A 13,777-nucleotide genomic window follows, 5' to 3' on the forward strand; every position below is an offset into this window, starting at 1 on the left:
ATGCCATATACAGCAAATTATGGAAGAAGTTTTCTTCCTGGTGTCTTCCTGAGGTCCCTGATCCCTTCCATCCCAATATTGCCCAGGTCCTAGATTTCCTACAAAAGGGATTAGAGCTAGGACTTACTTCAAGCACGTTAAGGGTACAAGTATCTGCCCTCAGTTCCTTTTTTGACCAGGACCTAGCCAGACCGTTGGGTTAAACGATTCATGACCGCTGTGAACAGAATACAGCCTACACTCCCTAGTCGGGTTCCCCCTGTAATCTTAATATAGTGCTCAATAGCCTAACACAGGCCACGTTTAAGCCCCTGTCAGGAATTTCATTAAAGATCCTCACACTCAAAACAGTCTTTCTTGTAGCAATCACCACTGCTAGACAAGTAGGGGAACTACAGGCCCTTTTGGTACAAGAACCATACCTCTTGCTTAACTCAGACAGTATAGTACTGCGCCTAGACCCCTCCTTTATGCCCAAGGTGGTGTCAGACTTTCATAGAGGTCAGGATATTGTGTTGCCCTCATTTTGCCTAAATTTCTTTCTTTCTTTCTTTCTTTCTTTCTTTCTTTCTTTCTTTCTATCCCCTCTTTCTTTCTCTTTCTTTACTTCTTTCTTTCCCCTCTTTCTTTCTCTCTGTTCTTTCTTTCTTTCCCCTCTTTCTTTCTCTGTTCTTTCTTTCTTTCCCCTCTTTCTTTCTCTCTGTTCTTTCTTTCTTTCCCCTCTTTCTTTTTCTCTCTATTCTTTCTTTTTCTTTTTTATTCTTTCTCTCTCTCTTCTTTCTTTTTTTCTCTTTCTTTCTCTTTTTCTTTCTCTCTCTATTCTTTCTTTTCCCTCTTTCTTTCTCTCAGTTCTTTCTTTCCCCTCTTTCTTTCACTCTTTCTCTCTGTTCTTTCTTTCCCTCTCTCTGTTCTTTCTTTTATTCTTTCCACTTTTTCTCTCTGTTCTTTTTTTCGCTTTCAGTTCTTTCTTTCTTTCTTTCCCCTCTTTCTTTCTCTCTCTCTCTGTTCTTCCTTTCTCTTTCTCTCTCTGTTCTTTCTATTTGTTTTCTCTGTTCTTTCTTTCCCCTCTTTCTTTCTTTCCCCATTTTTTCTCTCTGTTCTTCCCCTTTCTTTCTCTGTTCTTCCTTTCTCTGTTCTTTCTATGTTCTTTCTTTATATCTGTTCTCTCTGTTCTTTCCCCTCTTTCTTTCTCTCTGTTCATTCTTTTTCTTTCTCTTTATTTTTCTCTGTTCTTTCTTTATTTCCCCTCTTTATTTGTATCTTTTCTTTCTTTCCCCTTTCTTTCGCTCTCTTCTTTCTTTCTTTCTTTCTTTCTTTCCCCTCTTTCTTTCTCTCTCTCTGTTCTTCCTTTCTCTTTCTCTCTCTGTTCTTTCTATTTGTTTTCTCTCTGTTCTTTCTTTCCCCTCTTTCTTTCTTTCCCCTCTTTCTTTCTCTGCTCTTTTTGTCCCCTCTTTCTTTCTCTCTGTTCTTTCTCTTTCTTTTTCTCTGTTCTTTCTTTCTTTCTTTCTTTCTTTCCTTCCGTGTTCTTTTTCTTTCCCTTTCTCTCTGTTCTTTCTTTCTCTCTCTAATATTTCTTTTTCTCTCTCTCTCTGTTCTTTCTCTCTCTGTTTTTTCTATTCCCTCTTTCTTTTTCTCTGTTCTTTCTCTTTCTTTACTTCTTTCTTTCTCTCTCTCTGTTCTTTATTTCCCCTCTTTCTTTGGCTCTCCCTCTGTTCATTTTTTCTGTCCCCTCTTTCTCTCTGTTTTTTCTTTCCCCATTTTTTCTCTCTCTGTTCTTTCCCCTTTCTTTCTCTCTGTTCTTCCTTTCTCTCTCTGTTCTTTCTATGTTCTTTCTTTATATCTGTTCTCTCTGTTCTTTCTTTCCCCTCTTTCTTTCTCTCTGTTCATTCTTTTTCTTTCTCTTTATTTTTCTCTGTTCTTTCTTTATTTCCCCTCTTTATTTGTATCTGTTCTTTCTTTCTTTCCCCTTTCTTTCGCTCTCTTCTTTCTTTCTTTCGCTCTCTTCTTTCTTTCTTTCTTTCTTTCCCCTCTTTCTATCTCTCTCTTCTTTCTTTCTCTCACTCTCCTTTCTTTCTTTCTCTCTCTGTTTTCTTTCTTTCTTTTCCTTAGTACCAGTCAGTGTGCCCACAGTACCAGCCACTGTGCCCATAATGCCAGCCACTGTGCCCTCAGTACCAGTCAGTGTGATCAGCAGTGCTAAATGGGTGTGGTTGGGGGTGGACATGGGTGTGACTAGTTGCAAAATGGGTGTGGTCGGGGCATGGCCTAAAATTTGAAGCCTTTGTCTCTCTTTCCCTTCTTTAAAAGTTGGGAGGTATGAATAATGTACAGCCTATACGTTGTTAAACTGTTCAATTTACATATGTGAAAAGTTTTTTTTTTAACCCTTTACCCCCAAGGGTGGTTTGCACGTTAATGACCGGACCAATTTTAACAATTCTGACCACTGTCCTTTTATGAGGTAATAACTCTGGAATGCTTTCATGGATCCTGGTGATTCTGACATTGTTTTTCTTGTGACATATATTGTACTTCATGTTAGTGGTAAAATTTCATTCATATAAGTTGCGTTTATTTGTGAAAAAAATGGAAATTTGGCGAACATTTTGAAAATTTTGCACTTTTCCAACTTTTAATTTTTATGCCCTTAAATCACAGAGAGATAGCACACAAAAAACTTAATAAGTAACATTTACCACATGTTTACATCAGCACAATTTTGGAACCAAAATTTTTTTTGTTAGGAAATTATAAGGGTTAAAAGTTGACCAGCGACTTCTCATTTTTACAGCACCATTTGTTTTTTTAGGGACCACCTCAAATTTGAAGTCACTTTGAGCGGTCTATATGATAGAAAATACCCAAAAGTGATACCATTCTAAAAACTGCACCCCTGACAGTACTCAAAACCACATTCAAAAATTTCATTAACCTTGCAGGTGCTTCACAGGAATTTTTTGAAAGTTTTTAAAAAAAAATACATTTAACTTTTTTTCACAAAAATTTACTTCAGGTCCAATTTTTTTATTTTACCAAGGGTAACAGGAGAAATTGGACTGCAAAAGTTATTGTGCAATTTGTCCTGAGTACGCTGATACCTGATATGTGGGGGGAACCACTGTTTCGGCGCATGGCAGAGCTCGAAAGTGAAGGAGTGCCGTTTGACTTTTTCAAAGCAAAATTGGCTGGAATTGAGATCGGATGCCATGTCACGTTTGGAGAGCCCCTGATGTGCCTAAACAGTGGAAACCCCCCACAAATGACACCATTTTGGAAAGTAGACCCCCCAAGGAACTTATCTAGATGTGTGGTGAGCACTTTGAACCCCCAAGTGCTTCACAGAAGTTTATAACGCCCGGGCATGAAAATAAGTCATTTTTTCCACAAACATGATCTTTTAGTCCTCAATTTTTTTATTTTCCCAATGGTAACAGGAGAAATTGGACCCCAAAGGTTGTTGTCCAATTTGTCCTGAGTACGCTGATACCCCATATGTGGGAGAAAAGTACTGTATGGGCACACATCGGGGCTCGGAAGAGAAGTAGTGATGTTTTGGAATGCAGACTTTCATGGAATGGTCTGCGGGTGTCATGTCACATTTGGAGAGCCCCTGATGTGCCTAAACAGTGGAAACCTCACACAAGTGACCCCATTTTGGAAACTAGACCCCCAAGGAACTTATCTAGATGTGTGGTGAGCACTTTGATCCCCCAAGTGCTTCACAGAAGTTTATAACGTAGAGCCATAAAAATAAAAAAAATCATATTTTTTCCACAAAAATATTTTTGCCCCCAATTTTTTATTTTCCCAAGGGTAACAGGAGAAATTGGACCCCAAAAGTTGTTGTGCAATTTGTCCTGAATAGGCTGATACCCCATATGTGGGGGTTAGTCACTGTTTGGGCGCATGGCAGAGCTTGGAAGGGAAGGAGCACCGTTTGACTTTTTCAATGCAGAATTGGTTGGAATTGAGATCAGATGCCATGTTGCGTTTGGAGAGCCCCTTATGTGCCTAAACAGTGGAAACCCCCCAATTCTAACTCCAACACTAACCCCAACACACCCCTAACCCTAATCTCAGCCCCAACCCTAATGGGAAAATGGAAATAAATACTTTTTTAAGTTTTGTTATTGTTCCCTAACTAAGGGGGTGATAAAGGGGGGTTTGGTTTACTGTATGTGGCGGGTTTTTCGTTTGGCAGCTGTAATACGCTAAAAGACCCTTTTTATTGCAAAAATAGTTTTTGCATCACCACATTTTGACAGCTATAATTTTTCCGTATTTTGAGTCATGTGAGGTCTTATTTTTTGCGGGACGAGTTGACGTTTTTATTGGTACTATTTTCGGGCACGTAACATTTTTTAATCGCCTTTTTATTCCGATTTTTGGGACGCAGAATGAACCAAAAACAGCATTTCATGAATTTTGGGGGGGCGTTTACACCATTCCACGTGTGGTAAAATTGATAAAGAGGTTTAGAGGGTCAGTACGATTACAGCAATACCTCATTTATATTTTTTTTTATGTTTTGGCGCTGTTATACAGTTGTGGCCAAAAGTATTGACACCCCTGCAATTCTGTTAGATAATACTCAGTTTCTTCCTGAAAATGATTGCAAACACAAATTCTTTGGTATTATTATCTTCATTTAATTTGTCTTAAATGAAAAAGCACAAAAAGAATTGTCCTAAAGCCAAATTGGATATAATTCCACACCAAAAATAAAAATGAGGGTGGACAAAAGTATTGGCACTGTTCGAAAAATCATGCGATGCTTCTCTAATTTGTGTAATTAACAGCACTTGTAACTTAACTGTGGCACCCAACAGGTGTTGGCAATAACTAAATCACACTTGCAGCCAGTTGACATGGATTAAAGTTGACTCAACCTCTGTCCGGTGTCCTTGTGTGTACCACATTGAGCATGGAGAAAAGAAAGAAGACCAAAGAACTGTCTGAGGACTTGAGAAACCAAATTGTGAGGAAGCATGAGCAATCTCAAGGCTACAAGTCCATCTCCAAAGACCTGAATGTTCCTGTGTCTACCGTGCGCAGTGTCATCAAGAAGTTTAAAGCCCATGGCACTGTGGCTAACCTCCCTAGATGTGGACTGAAAAGAAAAATTGACAAGAGATTTCAACGCAAGATTGTGCGGATGTTGGATAAAGAACCTCGACTAACATCCAAACAAGTTCAAGCTGCCCTGCAGTCCGAGGGTACAACAGTGTCAACCCATACTATCCGTCGGCGTCTGAATGAAAAGGGACTGTATGGTAGGAGACCCAGGAAGACCCCACTTCTTACCCCGAGACATAAAAAAGCCAGGCTGGAGTTTGCCAAAACTTACCTGAAAAAGCCTAAAACGTTTTGGAAGAATGTTCTCTGGTCAGATGAGACAAAAGTAGAGCTTTTTGGGCAAAGGCATCAACATAGAGTTTACAGGAAAAAAAAGAGGCATCCAAAAAAAAAAAACACGGTCCCTACTGTCAAACATGGCGGAGGTTCCCTGGTGTTTTGGGGTTGCTTTGCTGCCTCTGGCACTGGACTGCTTGACCATGTGCATGGCGTTATGAAGTCTGAAGACTACCAACAAATTTTGCAGCATAATGTAGGGTCCAGTGTGAGAAAGCTGGGTCTCCCTCAGAGGTCATGGGTCTTCCAGCAGGACAATGACCCAAAACACACTTCAAAAAGCACTAGAAAATGGTTTGAGAGAAAGCACTGGAGACTACTAAGGTGGCCAGCAATGAGTCCAGACCTGAATCCCATAGAACACCTGTGGAGAGATCTAAAAATGGCAGTTTGGAGAAGGCACCCTTTAAATATCAGGGACCTGGAGCAGTTTACCAAAGAAGAATGGTCTAAAATTCCAGCAGAGCATTGTAAGAAACTCATTGATGGTTACCGGAAGCGGTTGGTCGCAGTTGGCTAAAAGTTGTGCAACCAAGTATTAGGCTGAGGGTGCCAATACTTTTGTCTGGCCCATTATTGGAGTTTTGTGTGAAATGATCAATGTTTTGCTTTTTGCTTCATTCTCTTTTGTGTTTTTTCATTTAAGACAAATTTAATGAAGATAATAATACCAAAGAATTTGTGTTTGCAATCATTTTTAGGAAGAAACTGAGTATTATCTGACAGAATTGCAGGGGTGTCAATACTTTTGGCCACAACTGTACAATAAAAACTATTTTATATAAAAAATAATTATTTTTGCATCGTTGTATTCTTCAGCTATAACTTTATTTTTTCGCTGATGACGCTGTATGGCGGCTCTTATTTTGCGGGACAAGAAGATGTTTTCAGCGGAACCATGGTTATTTATATCGGTCTTTTTGATCACGCTTTATTGCAGCTTTTGTTCGGCGGTATGATGATGAAGCATTGTTTTTTTGCTTTGTTTTGTATTTATTTTTGAACGGGTTCACTAAAGGGGTTAACTAGTGGGCCAGTTTTATAGGGCGGGTCGTTACAGATGTGGCGATACTAAATATGTGTATTTTTATTTTATTTACAAAAAAAAGAATTTAGTAGGGAATATTTTTTTTTTTTAATTTTATTTAGGAATTTTTTAAAAATTATTTTTACACTTGAAGTTTTTTTTTTAAACTTATTCTATTGTCCCGGGGGGGGGGACATCACTGTAAAGTTTCAGATCGCTGATCTGACACTTTGCAGTGCACTGTGTCAGACAGGCACTGAGGAGACTTTCTCAGTGCCTGCTCTCAGCAGGCACTGAGGAATCCGCCTCCCTGCAGGACCCCGAAGGCCCCCACAGCCATATTGGATCCGGGGTCCTGCAGGGAGGAGACCCTCTGAGCAGCACGAGCACATCACGCTGCTCTGAGGATCTCAGGGAAGCACGCAGGGAGCCCCTACCCTGCGTGATTCTTCCCTGTGCCCCAGTACACTGCAATCATGTTTGATCGCAGTGTGCCGGGGGTTAATGTGCCGGGGGCGGTCCTTGATCACCCCTGGCATATAGTGCCAGATGTCAGCTGTGATAATCAGTGAGCGCCACTGTTCGCATGAGCGCCGCTGTTCACGCTGCGTACTATCCCGCCCCCGATCATACAGGCCCGGGTACCATGGACGAGATAGTACGTCACATATCAGAAAGGGGTTAAAATATCAGGGATTTTACCTTGAATGGGCAAGAAGTCCTGATGATTAAGGTGCCTTAGTACATGAGGTAGATACCCTAAATAATAAAGCTTGATTAGTCTTTATATAGTGTATATAACTATGCACATGTAATGTGCATTATGGTTATTAATATAAAAACTCTGATGAAATAAGATACTAAAACAATATTTTTGCTTGTTTGCACTTTTAAAATTCAGGGCAAATATTAGATAATACTTAATAGTTAAGTCCAGGGGACTATACAATTTGGATGTCCAGTAAGATTTTCAAATAATCAATGTGCCTACGTGCTTGAAATAGCAGCCTTAAATGACAAGTCCGTCTATATAAAAAAAATATGCAAGGCATACCGCTGGTGTTAATACTTCGTGGAAAGTTGCTGGTATAAAGTTCAGAGAAGCACTGTCCCGGCCAGTGACAAGCGCTTAGATACAGCGTCCGATGGTGCTCATGTCAGCACATGTAAAACCACAGGACCTAATACGCTGTCAATCAAATGCAAACAGTTCAATTTCATTGAGTACTTTTGGTTTTAGCGTATCCAATTAAAAAATCCAGCGGCTTTCAGCTTTTGACATTTTCTTAACAAAGTCTCCTTTGCGCCTGTGTTGTTTAATAATTTCGATACCTGATATATCTATTCCAGTAATAGAACCCCCATGAAATTTTAGCAAAATGTGTTGAGAAGGGGTGCTCATCATATTTCTTCTTAATATTCCTCAAGTGCTCATTAATTCTTACATTCATCGGTCTTTTTGTTATCCCCACATACATTTTGTTACAGGGGCACATAATGGAATATATGACCCCTTTAGATGTGCATGTAATAAAATCCATAATCTGATGGATTTTATCCCCTTTCTTAATTTCAGTTTTTTTTCCTTATATTTAAGGATTTCCATACCTTACATTTTTTTACATGGATAAAATCCTTTTAGGTCCTTTTTAAAAAGAGCAGACTGTATTTGTGCAGGGGGTTCTCGGATTGAAGGAGCAATTAAAATACCCAGATTAGCCTTTTTGTATATGAATCTAGGTTCATTAGGTATCTTATCCTCTTATCCCCAATAATGTTGTTGTCCTTCAGGATGTCCCAATATTTTCTGACAGTTTTCTTTAATATGTTAATGTTGGCATTATATTGGGTAATAATAGGGACATCTAATTGACCTTCATCAACAGGAGGATCTCTTATTATTTTATTAATAATTAATTTACATCTGGGGATGTTTCACAACATTTTTAGCTGCCAAGAGAGCGTTTTTGTCTTATCCTTTGTCCAAGAATTTTTTTGTTAAAATACTGGCTTCCTTTTGAAACATTTTTGGAGTAGAGCAATTTCTATGTGCTCGCATGAACTGGCTTCTTGGGATATTAATCAGCCAGCTTGGTAGATGGCAACTTTCCATATTGATGTAACTATTCGCATCTGTGCTTTTGGTATATGTGCAAATTTTTATTACATTATCCTCAATATATATACTAAGGTCTAAAAAATTCACTGTCTCAAAACTAGTTGTAGAGGTAAAATTTAAAAAAAATTAATTTTTATTAATTTCCATTAAAAATTCAGACAGTGATTCCTGGTCCTCAGACCAAATAAAAATTATATCAATAAAATGCCGCCAGAGGACCAGAACCGGACGCAGCTCATGTGGGTATATAGCCAAGCCACGCGGCACGCGGTCGAGGAGGAGCAGGATCAATCAGGTAGGAAATAAATGGGGGGAGAGCTCAGTACCACTGCTGGCCATCCTGAATAGGACAATCCCGGTTAGCGTGCACTCTCTCTATGGAGGACACAGCCAAGCCCGAGGGACCAGAGATGAGCCAGGGGCATGTGAGTAGACTATTAACAAAGCAATGCCACATTAAATACCCTACACACACTGAGATAATGCAGGATCTCTGTGTATTTGTAGGGAGAGTCATCCACCCTGTCTGGAGAAAAAAAGAAACCCGCAAAGAATAAATGTCCCATTTGTGCCACAAAATTGCCAGAAAGCTGGCGGAAGCCACTCTGTAAAGCCTGTACTTTTACAATTGTTGAAGAGGAGCAGACTTCACTGATGACCAATATGAGGTCAATAATAAGGCAGGAAGTGTGGGTTTCCATATCGACCCTAAACCTCCCTCATACCAGCCAACCAGAAACCCAGAGGCCACGAAAGAGGCTGAGGGAAACTAGTCCTTCCTCGGACGAGGATGGCTCGGAGGATTCGGATCAGGAAGAAAAGGAGGATCCGATAGGAAGTGGGAAAAGATACCTCTTCTCTGCAGCGGACACTGATGAGCTCCTGCAAGCGGTACGGGACACGATGCAGTTACAGGACACCCCGGAGGAAGTATCCATACAGGATGAAATGTTTGGGGGACTGCATACCCAAGTTACTAGAGTGTTCCCAGTGAATAGCCATATACGATCCATGATCTTAGAAGAGTGGGAAGATGTGGAAAAGAGACTAGTGGTACCAAGAGATTTCAGGCTCCATTTATCCTTCAATTCAGAAGATATAAAGACTTGGGACGAAACACCCAAAATAGACGTACCACTGGCAAAAGTGGCAAAAAAGACGGCAATCCCATTTGAAGACTCCTCCAGCCTGAAGGAGTCAATGGACCGTAAGGCAGATGGACTCCTAAAAAGATCCTGGGAGTCTTCGGCAGCCATAATTTGGGCCAACATTGTAGCAACTTCTGTGGCCCGGTCAATGCATTTATGGGTGGACGACTTAGAGGAACAACTCAAAGCAAAAACCCCCAGAGATGTTATACTCAAGTCTCTGCCATTACTGAAGCACGCAACAGGATTCATGGCCGATGCATTGGCGGAGTCCGTAGATTCGCCGCCAGGAGTGAGTGTTTGTCTAATGCGGCCAGAAGAGCAATCTGGCTAAAGACTTGGTCTGGGGATACCCAATCCAAAAACAAACTTTGTGCCATTCCTTTTTCCGGGGGTAAAGTGTTCGGGCCCATTCTAGATAACATACTAGAAAAGGCCTCAGACAAGAAGAAAGGGTTCCCTGAGGAAAAAACAAGGAAGTACCAGCCCTTTCGTAGGTCCCGTCCTAATCAGAAGACAGACTACAGGGGGAAAGGGAAGACAGGGAGATGGAGCTATCCCAAAGGGGTTAAGGGTAGAGATTCCATTTTCTCTGGCTCAGGGTCACAAAGAAAATGATGCCATCAGAGTGAGAGGTCGGCTAAAAGAATTTCTAGGGGGTTGGTAGAAGGTATCACAAAACCCTTTGGATTCTGCATACAATCAGCCAGGGCTACAGGCTAGAATTCACCAGCCTTCCCTCAGAGAAGTTCATAGTAACCAGATCCTAGCCTCCACTAGCCAACTCTATGTGGACAGACATCGAAGAACTACTAGAAATAAACGCGATCATCCCAGTTCCCACTCCAGAAAAAGGCAGGGGTCACTGTTCGAGTCTCTTTTCAGTAAAGAAACCATCAGGAGACTCTCGGGCAATCATAAATCTCAAACCCCTGAACAAGTGGATAGCTAACAAGAGGTTCAAAATGGAGTCGATAAAATCTACGATTCCACTAATAGACAGGGACATGGTGATGTGCACTTTGGATTTAAAGAGTGCATACTACCATGTCCCAATTCACACCGCCTACCAGAAATATTTGAGATTTGCCCTGAGAAACCAGGGTACAATCCATCACTTTCAATTCCAATGCCTGCCCTTTGGCCTCGCTTCGGCCCCCAGAATTTTTACCAAATTAATGGTAGAAGTAGTTGCTTACTTAAGAAACCACGGCGTGACCATAGTACCATATTTGGACGATTTTTGCTAGTGGCAGATTCGGTGGAGCAGCTCAAAATCGATTGCCACCTCTCAACCTCCATGTTACAGGACTTGGGGTGGGTCATAAATTGGGAAAAGTCAAATTTAATCCCTCAGCCCAGAATAAAATTTCTAGGAGTCATACTAGATTACCACATCGATACATCTTTCTTACCAGAAGAAAGACAGGTCACCCTAATAGAGAAGGTCCACTGGTTCAAGAAGAAACCATGTTCTATAAGGGAGGCAATGAAAATACTGGGCCTAATGACAGCTTGCATCCCCGGAGTGAAGTGGAGTCAGTTCCACTCATGGAAGTTACAGGAGCAGGTGCTGCAAACCTGGGACAGGAGAGAGAGTTCATTGGACAAGAAGATGACACTCTCCCATTCAGTAAAGGAATCATTGGAATGGTGGACCACCCCAAAAAACCTGAAGGTGGGGGTACCATGGGTTCTCTGTCCCTCTGTCACCGTGACCACAGATGCCAGTCAGTTCGGATGGGGCGGGCACATAGAGGGAGAATTCTATCAAGGACAATGGGACCCAGAAATGAAGACCAAGTCATCAAATTTCTGGGAATTATATGCCATATGGAAGGTTCTATACCAGGCCCGAACGAAGATCAGAGAAAGACATGTGAAGGTTCTCTCCGACAATGTGACCGCAGTGGCGTTTCTAAGACACCAGAGAGGCCCGAGACATCCGTCATTACAACATCTGGTGAATCAGATCTTCAAGTGGACAGAGAACTCGGTCGAATTCATCTCAGCGGTACACCTGGAGGGAGCCAGAGACCAGCTGGCAGATTACTTAAGCAGGACATTGATAAATCCCACAGAATGGGAGAGATATTCCACATGCTCTATCAGCATTGGGGAACACCGCAGGTGGATCTCTTTGCCTCCAGAACCAACACAAAGGTCGGAACCTTCTATTCGCTAAATTCCCTGGAGGGGGCAGCCGGGGTCGACGCACTGTCACCACCCTGGGGAGAAGGGCTGTGTACGCGTTTCCACCCCTTCCACTAATTCCGAGAACACTCAGGAAGATACTAAATGACAGAGCAACAGCAATCGTAGTAGTTCCCTTTTGGCCATAGAGGAGCTAGTTCTCCCTTCTAAACAGAATGGCGGTAGAAAGACCCATCCTTTTACCAAAGAGACAGGATCTTTTACACCAGGGTCCGGTACTCCACACGAATCCGGACTCACTGCAGCTATCTGCTTGGATCCTGAGCGCCAAACCCTGAAATCCAGAGTCCGGACATTCCCAGAAACCTTGACTTCCTCCAGCTGGGGTTTAGAAAGTTTCTTCGGCCTAGTATGTTAAAAGTACAGATATCTGCCCTTAGTGTCTTCTTTGATTTCTCCCTAGCCACCCATCCCTGGGTAGCGAGGTTTTCTAGAACCACACAGAGATTGAGGCCCCTCATAAGGAAGTCCTCTCCTCCCTGGGACCTCAACCTGGTCCTTAATGTGCTGTGTAAATCCTCGTATCTCCTGTCAGAGAATATGGATATAACCAAGCTCTCCTTTAAGACAGCCTTTCTCATAGCCATTACATTGGCCAAGAGGTTGGGGCAAATGCAGGCCCTATCTATACAGGACCCATACCTACAGATTTTTGATTAAGTGCTGTAAAGCGGCAAAAGCGACAATCGTGAGGTGGATTAAAACCACAATAGACTTAGCCTATAGAGCTCAGGGGAAGATTCCCCAGACAGTCTTAGAGCCCATTCAACTCGAGCCGTAGCTACGTCATGGGCAGAAAGAGGGGGGCCTCAGCAGAACAAATTTGCAGGGCCGCAACATGGGCAAACCTTTGTACCTTTGCTAGGCATTACAAACTAGATATAGTGTCAGAACAGTTAGCCTTCGGCAGGAAGGTCTTACATTCAGTAGTCCCGCACTAAGATTACCATTCTTTGGTACTGCTCCATCGTGCTGTCAGGTGGTGAACTGGAAAACGGTAATTAGACCTACCGGTAATTGTGTTTCCAGGAATCCATCCTGACAGCACTACTAGTTCCCTCCCTACTGCAAGTTTGTGTTTGCATACTGATGTGAAGTAACATTTGTATAGGAATTGTTAATAAAGTCTCGGTTTGCATCCATCCAGATGTGGTACTTTGGAAAGTCACTGATGGGTGGTAAGGGGAGGGTCCTTTTAACCGCTTGTTGTTCCTGTCCCTCTGAGGGTAAGAAGGGCATCCTCCATGGTGCTGTCAGGATGGATTCCTGGAAACACAATTACCGGTAGATCTAATTACCGTTTTCCGAAACACATAGGAATTGGTCCTGCTTGCTTACCGTAACTAGAGTGTGCACCATATGACCGCTAAATGTCACGTGACCGAACATGTCATAAAGGTCCTATAGGACCTGTGGGTTTACATGTGCTGACACGAGCACCATCGGACACCGGATCCAAGCACCTGTCACCGGCTGGGACAGCGTTTCTCTCAACTTAATACCAGCAACTTTCCACAGAGTATTAACACCAGCGGTATGCCTTGCATATTTTTTATATAGACGGACTTGTCATTTAAGGCTGCTATTTCAAGCACGGAGGCACCTTTAATTATTTGAAAATCTTATAGGACATCTGAAGGTATAATCCCCTGGACTCACGTATTAAGTATTATCTAATATTTGACCTGAATTTTAAAAGTGCAAACAAGCAGAAATATTGTTTTAATATCTTATTTAATCAGTTTTTATATTAATAACCATAATGCACTTTACATATAACATGTGCAAAGTTATATACACTATATAAAGACTAATCAAGCTTTATTATTTAGGATATCTACCTCATGTACTAAGGCA

The sequence above is a fragment of the Dendrobates tinctorius genome, unplaced genomic scaffold, assembly GCF_039654945.1.
Source record: "Dendrobates tinctorius isolate UK_male_01 unplaced genomic scaffold, ASM3965494v1 ptg000094l, whole genome shotgun sequence".
In the NCBI taxonomy this organism is placed as follows: domain Eukaryota; kingdom Metazoa; phylum Chordata; class Amphibia; order Anura; family Dendrobatidae; genus Dendrobates; species Dendrobates tinctorius.